The following is an 8,909-nucleotide window of genomic DNA, read 5'->3' on the forward strand; positions in this document are numbered from 1 at the left end:
ACTACATGAAACGCCGCTCCTTGCTGTGGGGTGTTTGGTTATGGCCAGGTAAGATCCGCCGAGATCCCCGTGAAGGTTATCTCCAAATATGAACCTAAATCAAATACTATATAATGCTAACTCAAGTAATTACAGGAGCTCTGGGGAAGCATCGAGGCAGCAACGAAGCATCCCATCCTCATCTCCTTGAGCTCACGTTGCTCTAGATAATCTTAAAGTTTTTTATGATGTTCATGAATCTTGTATGTTGTTTGCCACAATGATGAACTTTGTATGTTGATTATGATGTTCGCGATGATTGGTTAATTTTGTGAACTTTCGCAAATTTATGTTATTGTTAACTTCCTATGTCTATATGTAATGCAATATCCATTTCAAAACTCTGATCGAATATTGTTTAGCGTCAAATTCCACCACTACCTCGTAGTTTTTTCCCCATGTTTGATCACAGTTTTTTCCCCGCCTCCCCCAGGTTTAGCGTAAAATAATTTAGCGTCGAAATCCACCCACCGATTTTCCCACCCCCCCTCCCCCCAGCAGCCGCTGGTGTTGGCTCTTGATGCCCACACTAAGTCGGTCACGCTCGATGATCTGTTAGCTCAGATGAGGAATTTTGATCCGTGTGTGGCGATGTTCCACGGCAGTGGCAACAACATCGTGCAAGTCCTCCGCCAATATCGTCATTCGTGGTGGTTTCCGCCACCGTGGCCCACCATGCTGCAAGAACAAGGGCAACATAGGAGGCAACTTCATCAACAACAACGGCGGCGGTGCCCCTCATGTCTGGCGCCACCTTCTTCGGGTCCGTCGGTCATTTCTTTGTCTGGCCCCATGTCATTATTGGTTGTCCCGTCGACGTCCTCGTCAACATCTTCATTTATTCACTGAGCATAGCCATGCATGAGTAGGTGCGCTTTCAAACGGCCACCCGAAAAGGGGCCGATCTAGACTCCTTTGCATTTTTGACACATATATTTTTATCTCGTTGCAGTTATTTTGAAACATGTCAGCCGCAGTGGATCGCATGTATCTCTCCACCATCCTTCCATTGACCTTCATTATCGCCTGTGCTGTATAAGCAAAAGAATTATAACCATGCATGCATCGACCTTTCCTACAAATAGGGCATATCTGTGGTCATTCTGTTCAATTCAAGATCCATAATACAAGATAGATTAGTTGTCATTTTAGTTTTGTTTAAGTTCAGTTTTTGCTCCCATTTTAGTTGAGTTCTGTTAGAGAGCAACATTCGGAATTCAGTTTTTGCGCATGCACAAAGCATACTGGGACACTCATTTTTCAGTCTTGACATTTTTCAAGCAAACACTGAAAACATTTTTTGCCATTAAACTATTTTCTTTCCATACTAAATTTGGTAAACATTAGCGACTTGGGGGTTGGACTATTCTTCTTTGTTTTCTTTTTTGTTTTGTAGAGTGGATCCACTATTACATGCACCGCCAAAACGAACCACTAACCTCCCTGGACTCATCACTTTCTTTTATTTATTCTTCAGTTTATATTCAGCCTATCAGTTACTCCCTCTGATCCAAAATAGAAGTGTCGACGTGTCATTGCTTTAGTTCAGATTTATTTTAAATTTGAACTGAAGTCACGACACTTTTTTTTGGATCATACATAGTATTCAATTACTTTCATTCATGTACGTAGTTCACTTATTACTATTAGTCTTGTCAATTGTTTCCATTTCCGTTGTTCTACATTTTGAGACCATATTCAGTCATAAGTATGTACGTATTCTTTAAGTGTCACTATGTATGGGTCTGTCTCTCACTGTTATTATGATTAGGCTCTGTCTTTTCAGGTGTCAATTATTTATATAGGGAGTGCAAACAATTGCATCCTTGTGAAAATCAAAGCATGCATACGTTCAGTTTTTTCAGACAAAACATCAACAACGCAGTTGTCTCTAACGCACAACTAGTAGGGCAAAAAAAGAAGTGATTATCTCAGTTGCATTTTACATGCTCAGATGTTCTCTTTTTCTCGGTTGCAATTTCTTGAGGAAGGAATCACCCCCCGCCAAGATGGAAGCTGATCCTGATCAGGGGCGCATATATAATCGTATCGTACGTGGAGAAGAAGATTACCATCCTTCAATTTTTTTGTGAGGGGCGAATAATCCCAGCCCGTGGGCCAAAGCCCATTATGCGACGAGGATTAGCGAGCGATTCCTATACATTAGCGGAGCGATTAGCGAGGGCCGCACGAATAAGAACTTCACAAAAAAAGTATCCAAGACCACCGGCCGCGGCCATATATTCTCAAAAAAAAATACATATATATACTCCACCGCCGCCAAGACACCAGTGATCGGGGGACGGAGAGGCGGCCCAGGGCAGGGTATGGATTTTATCGATGAGTCTGTCTAGGACACATCTAGATATGACACAACCTAATGTTCATTATGTTTGTGGTATGTTTTTTTTGTCCCAGCTTTTTTTTGTTCCTTGTTGCTACGTTACTTGTGGAAGATTAAATGTGACATCCTTAGAAAACATCTAGATGTGAATTAGTCAAACTGTTTATCGATCGTCTTCGATTCGCGGTCACCAGAGATTCCTTTTTTGTGATTCCGAATTGCAAATCGACCGAGCTCGTCTGATTTGGCAGATCGCAAATCGATCGGTTCCTGAATCCGACTCCTCCTCTCCTTCCAATTCCGGTTCCAAAGCTGAGATTTTGCAGGGCGCGAGAGGTATATAAATTCAAGGCTCCATCTCTTTTTGCCAAAACAAACACAAAGATTGATCGGTGACTTAGATTATTCTGTTTGTTATTAGGTCATCCGACGTCGCACCGGGGATGTCCAATAAGCGCCGGGGACATGATGACCAACGCCAAGATGCCGGCGGCGGCGGAAGCTGAGAACAGAGGCCACGGCGGAACAAGCATCTGTACCTCGTGTTGGATGACTGGGCCAAGGGGTACGGCATCCACAAGATCCAAGCCGACAGCTTCTGACTCCGACTCTGACGACCAGCACAACAGCGCTGCACGGCACCTCCCAGAACCTCCGGCCCTACGGTTAGAGTGCCCGGTTGGCACTGTACCCCATTCCGGCATGTCATTCTCTGCCTTGGGCACCAACATCTTCACCTTCATGAACCAGCGATGCAGCCTCATCTACGACACAAAGACGGCCGCAATGACGATTGGCGCCCATGCCCCTGCTGATGGTATGTGGCTTCGGCATCACCGTGGTGGTTGGTGAGATGCTCTATGCATTATCTTACCACTTCCGCGAGAAACAACACTCCTTTGGGGTCATGTCATGGGGGTCCACCTCCCCGGATGCGCTGCAACATCCAACCGAGGGCTGGCCCTGGAAGACTCTGCCGCCACCACCGCCAACGTTCCACCGCCGTGTCAACTCCTATGCACTACACCCGGATGGATGCACCATCTTTATGTCCACAGCTAACTTCATGACCGCACCTACCAAAGGTTGCATGTGCACCTACTCATTCAACACCAAGGACTCTGTGTGGAGATGGCATGGGGAGTGGGCCTTGCCATTCACTGGCCAAGCTCACTTTGACAGCGAGCTCAACGCTTGGGTTGGCCTTCGGTCGGATGGTTACATCTCTGCTTGCCAAGTTGCCTCCCCCAGCTGCCACAACACGACTCCAACGTTGCAGCTGGACTGCCAGACAACCAACGAGAAGTTGTTCTGCAAGGACCGGAAGCCGCACATGGGAGTCTCTCTCAGCTATGTGGGCATGAGCAAGTTCTGCCTCGTCCAGCGCATGGAACGGGAGGGATTGGAGGAGGCATGTGGTTGTGCAGTCTAACGACCCGAGTTCAATTTTTAGAATTGACAGATGATGCACAGGGGTTTCCCCCCATTTATTAAGGATCAAACTTGGTATATGGTGGAACCACTCATCAAGAAATATCTTGATACTCATTTAAAAAAATTCTGAGGACCATGTTCATCTTGGTACTCATATTAAAATGGTTGTATGCTTTGCTAGTCGGTGCAGAGGCCGGGAAGTGAAAATCTCTCCCATTTTTTAGTGCAAAGAGAGCCTTAGGTCAGTGTTTGGGCATGCAGTCACTAGTAGAAAAAGGGTCTAATGTAAAACTCATTAGTCCCGGTTTGTAATTGAACCGGTACTAATGTGACCATTAGTACCGGTTCCAACGGCTAGGCGGGCGGCGCTCATTAGTACCGGTTCGTGGCAAACCTTTACGGGTTGGTGGCTCCAACCGGTACTAAAGGGGGGGTCTTTAGTAGCGGTTGGAGCCACCAACCGGTACTAAAGGTGGTGGCCTTTAGTACGGGTTGATGGCTCCAGCCGGTACTAAAGACCCCCCTTTTAGTACCGGTTGGAGCCACCAACCGGTACTAAAGGTGGTGCGCTTCCACCCGCAGTGCATAATGTTTAGTCCCACCTCGCTAGTTGAGAGGAGTTCACATCGGTTTATAAGCCCCGCCGCGGCTACCGTGTCAAGCTCCTCTCTAAGCAGGCCTTTGTGTGCCTATTGCAAGTCTTCTGCCCTGTGGGGCCTACTGGGTCGTACGGGCCTGCATCCTGGCCCAACTAGAGATTGAGTTTCTAGTCGTACGCAGGCCGTGCCGGCCCAGTAGGCGGGCTGTTTTTAGCATATTTCAAAAATAAAAATAAAAAAAATCCTTACCAACCGGGACTAAAGGTCCTTCAGACCATGATGCACCTCGTGCCACGTGGTTGGCCTTTGGTCCCGGTTCGTGCTGAACCGGTACTAAAGGGGGGGGCTTTAGTGCCCACACTTTAGTGCCGGTTACTGAACCGGCACTAAAGGGCCTTACGAACCGGTGTTATTGCCCGGTTTTGCACTAGTGGGTGGTGCAGCCTAACGAACCGACTTCAATTCCTAGAATTGACAGGTGATGCACAGGGGTTTCCCCCATTTATTGAGGATCAAGCTTGTTGTGTGGAGGAACCACTCATCAAGAAATATCTTGATACTCATTTAAAAAATTCTGAGGACCATGTTTATCTTGGTACTCATACTAAAATGGTTGTATGCATCTCTAGTTGGTGCAGAGGTCGGGAAGTGAAAATCTCTCCGGTTTTACTTTGGGGGAGTGAGCCTAGCTCAACTGGTTGAGCAGTGGACCTACAAACCCAACACCTGAGTTCAAATCCTCACGGAGACGAATTTAGGTTCCTATTTATTCTTGAGGACCAGTCTTTCCTCGTACTCATGCGATTTATCTAGAGGACCAGGCTTGGTTATTAACCAAGATAAAAATCCTGGTACTCATGCTTAATGGCTGTATGCATCCTTAGTTGGTACAGATACCGGGAAGTGCAATTCTCCCCCTTTAAAAAGAAGGGCAACTCGGGCGACGCCCAAACCCTAGCCATCGGGGCCGCTAACTCCCTCCTCCCCTCACTCCGCCGCTATAGGGGGACGCCGCCGGGCTAAGCCCTGGGGTCGACGGCGGTGGCGGGTGAAGGAAATATGCCCTAGAGGCAATAATAAAGTTATTATTTATTTCCTTATATCATGATAAATGTTTATTATTCATGCTAGAATTGTATTAACCGGAAACATGATACATGTGTGAATACATAGACAAAACAGAGTGTCACTAGTATGCCTCTACTTGACTAGCTCGTTGAATCAAAGATGGTCATGTTTCCTAACCATAGACAAAGAGTTGTCATTTGATTAATGGGATCACATCATTAGGAGAATGATGTGATTGACTTGACCCATTCCATTAGCTTAGCACTTGATCGTTTAGTCTGTTGCTATTGCTTTCTTCATGACTTATACATGTTCCTGTAACTATGACATTATGCAACTCCCGTTTACCAGAGGAACACTTTGTGTGCTACCAAACGTCACAACGTAACTGGGTGATTATAAAGGTGCTCTACAGGTGTCTCCAAAGGTACTTGTTGGGTTGGCGTATTTCAAGATTAGGATTTTGTCACTCCGATTGTTGGAGAGGTATCTCTGGGCCCACTCGGTAATACACATCACTCAAGCCTTGCAAGCATAGTAACTAAAGAGTTAGTTGAGGGATGATGTATTATGGAACGAGTAAAGAGACCTGCTGGTAACGAGATTGAACTAGGTATTGAGATATCGACGATCGAATCTCGGGCAAGTAACATACCGATGACAAAGGGAACAACGTATGTTGTTATGCGGTTTGACCGATAAAGATCTTCGTAGAATATGTAGGAGGCAATATGAGCATCCAGGTTCCGCTATTAGTTATTGACCGGAGACATGTCTCGGTCATGTCTACATAGCTCTCGAACCCGTAGGGTCCGCACGCTTAAAGTTCGATGTCGGTTATATTATGAGTTTATGTGTTTTGATGTACCGAAGGTAGTTCGGAGTCCTGGATGTGATCACGGACATGAAGAGGAGTCTCAAAATGGTCGAGACATGAAGATTGATATATTGGACGACTATATTCGGACACCGGAATGGTTCCGGGGGTTATCGGATATATACCGGAGTACCGGGGGGTTACCAAAACCACCCCGGGGGTTATTGGGCCTCATGGGCCCAAAGTGGTGGAAGAGGAGAGGTAGCAGGAGGTGGCGCATGCCCCCCCTTGCCCCAATCCGAATTGGGAAAGGGAAGAGGGCGGCGGCCCCCCTTATCCTTCCTTCTCTCCACCTCCTCCTTCCCCCTTCTCCTAGTTGGAATAGAAAAGGGGGGCAAAACCTACTTGGAGTAGGATTGCCCCCCTTGGGCGCGCCTCCTCCCCTTGGCCGGCTCCCTCCTCCTCCCCCTTTTATATACGAAGGAGGGGGGCACCCCATAGACATAACAATTGATCTCTTGGATCTTTTAGCCGTGTGCGGTGCCCCCCTCCACCATAATCCACCTCGGTCATATCGTAGCAGTGCTTAGGCGAAGCCCTGCATTGGTAGAACATCGTCATCGTCACCACGCCGTCGTGCTGGCGGAACTCTCCCTCAAAGCTCGGCTGGATCGGAGTGCGAGGGACGTCATCGAGTTGAACGTGTGCAGAACTCGGAGGTGCCGTGCGTTTGGTGCTTGATCGGTTGGATCGTGAAGACGTACGACTACATCAACCACGTTGTGCTAACGCTTCCGCTTTCGGTGTACGAGGGTATGTGGACACACTCTCCCCTCTCGTTGCTATGCATCACTATGATCTTGCGTGTGCGTAGGAATTTTTTTGAAATTACTACGTTCCCCAACAGTGGCATCCGAGCCAGGTTTTATGCGTTGATGTTATATGCACGAGTAGAACACAAGTGAGTTGTGGGCGATACAAGTCATACTGCTTACCAGCATGTCATACTTTGGTTCAGCGGTATTGTTGGATGAAGCGGCCCGGACCGACATTACGCGTATGCTTACGCAAGACTGGTTCTACCGATGTGCTTTGCACACAGGTGGCTGGCGGGTGTCAGTTTCTCCAACTTTAGTTGAACCAAGTGTGGCTATGCCTGGTCCTTGAGAAGGTTAAAACAACACTAACTTGACGAACTATCATTGTGGTTTTGATGCGTAGGTAAGAACGGTTCCTTCTCAGCCCGTAGCAGCCACGTAAAACTTGCAACTACAAAGTAGAGGACGTCTAACTTGTTTTTGCAGGGCATGTTGTGATGTGATATGGTCAAGGCATGATGCTATATTTTATTGTATGAGATGATCATGTTTTGTAACCAAGTTATCAGCAACTGGCAGGAGCCATATGGTTGTCGCTTTATTGTATGCAATGCAATCTCCCTGTAATGCTTTACTTTATCAATAAGCGGTAGCGGTAGTCATAGAAGCATAAGTTGGTGAGACGACAACGATGCTACGATGGAGATCAAAGTGTCGCGCCGGTGACAATGGTAATCATGACGGTGCTTCGTAGATGAAGATCACAAGCACAAGATGATGATGGCCATACCATATCTGTATCTTTTATGCATCTTATCTTGCTTTGATTGACAGTAGCATTATAAGATGACCTCTCACTAAATTATCAAGGTATAAGTGTTCTCCCTGAGTATGCACCGTTGTGAAAGTTCTTCGTGCTGAGACACCACGTGATGATCGGGTGTGATAGGCTCTACATTCAAATACAACGGGTGCAAAACAGTTGCACAGGCGGAATATTCAGGTTAAACTTGACGAGCCTAGCATATGCAGATATGGCCTCGGAACACTGAGATCGAAAGGTCGAGCGTGAATCATATAGTAGATATGATCAACATAGTGATGTTCACCATTGAAACTACTCCATCTCGCGTGATGATCGAACATGGTTTAGTTGATTTGGATCACGTGATCACTTAGAGGATTAGAGGGTGCTACCTCTTGAGCACTGCGTTGGTTTTCCCTTGAAGAGGAAAGGGTGATGCAGCAAAGTAGCTTAAGTATTTCCCTCAGTTTTTGAGAACCAAGGTATCAATCCAGTAGGAGGCTACGCGCGAGTCCCTCGCACCTGCACAAAACAAATATATCCTCGCAACCAACGCGATAAGGGGTTGTCAATCCCTACACGGTCACTTACAAGAGTGAGATCTAATAGATATGATAAGATAATATTTTTGGTATTTTTATGATAAAGATGCAAAGTAAAATAAAAGCAAAGTAAATAACTAAGTATTGGAAGAGTAATATGATGAAGATACACCCGGGGGCCATAGGTTTCACTAGTGGCTTCTCTCAAGAGCATATATATTTTACGGTGGGTGAACAAATTACTGTTGAGCAATTGACAGAATTGAGCATAGTTATGAGAATATCTAGGTATGATCATGTATATAGGCATCACGTCCAACACAAGTAGACCGACTCCTGCCTGCATCTACTACTATTACTCCACACATCGACCGCTATCCAGCATGCATCTAGAGTATTAAGTTCATAAGAACAGAGTAACGCCTTAAGCAAGATGACATGAT

General features: G+C 46.3%; 1 pseudogene; it reads left to right on the top strand.

The window, feature by feature from the left end:
- Positions 1-2,826: 2,826 nt before the first annotated feature.
- LOC147987853 (uncharacterized) lies at positions 2,827-3,835 on the top strand (annotated as a pseudogene).
- The last annotated feature ends 5,074 nt before the right edge of the window (positions 3,836-8,909 follow it).

The sequence above is a fragment of the Triticum urartu genome, chromosome 2A (assembly GCF_056163025.1).
Source record: "Triticum urartu cultivar PI428250 chromosome 2A, HENAU_Tu73, whole genome shotgun sequence".
NCBI classification, from domain to species: domain Eukaryota; kingdom Viridiplantae; phylum Streptophyta; class Magnoliopsida; order Poales; family Poaceae; genus Triticum; species Triticum urartu.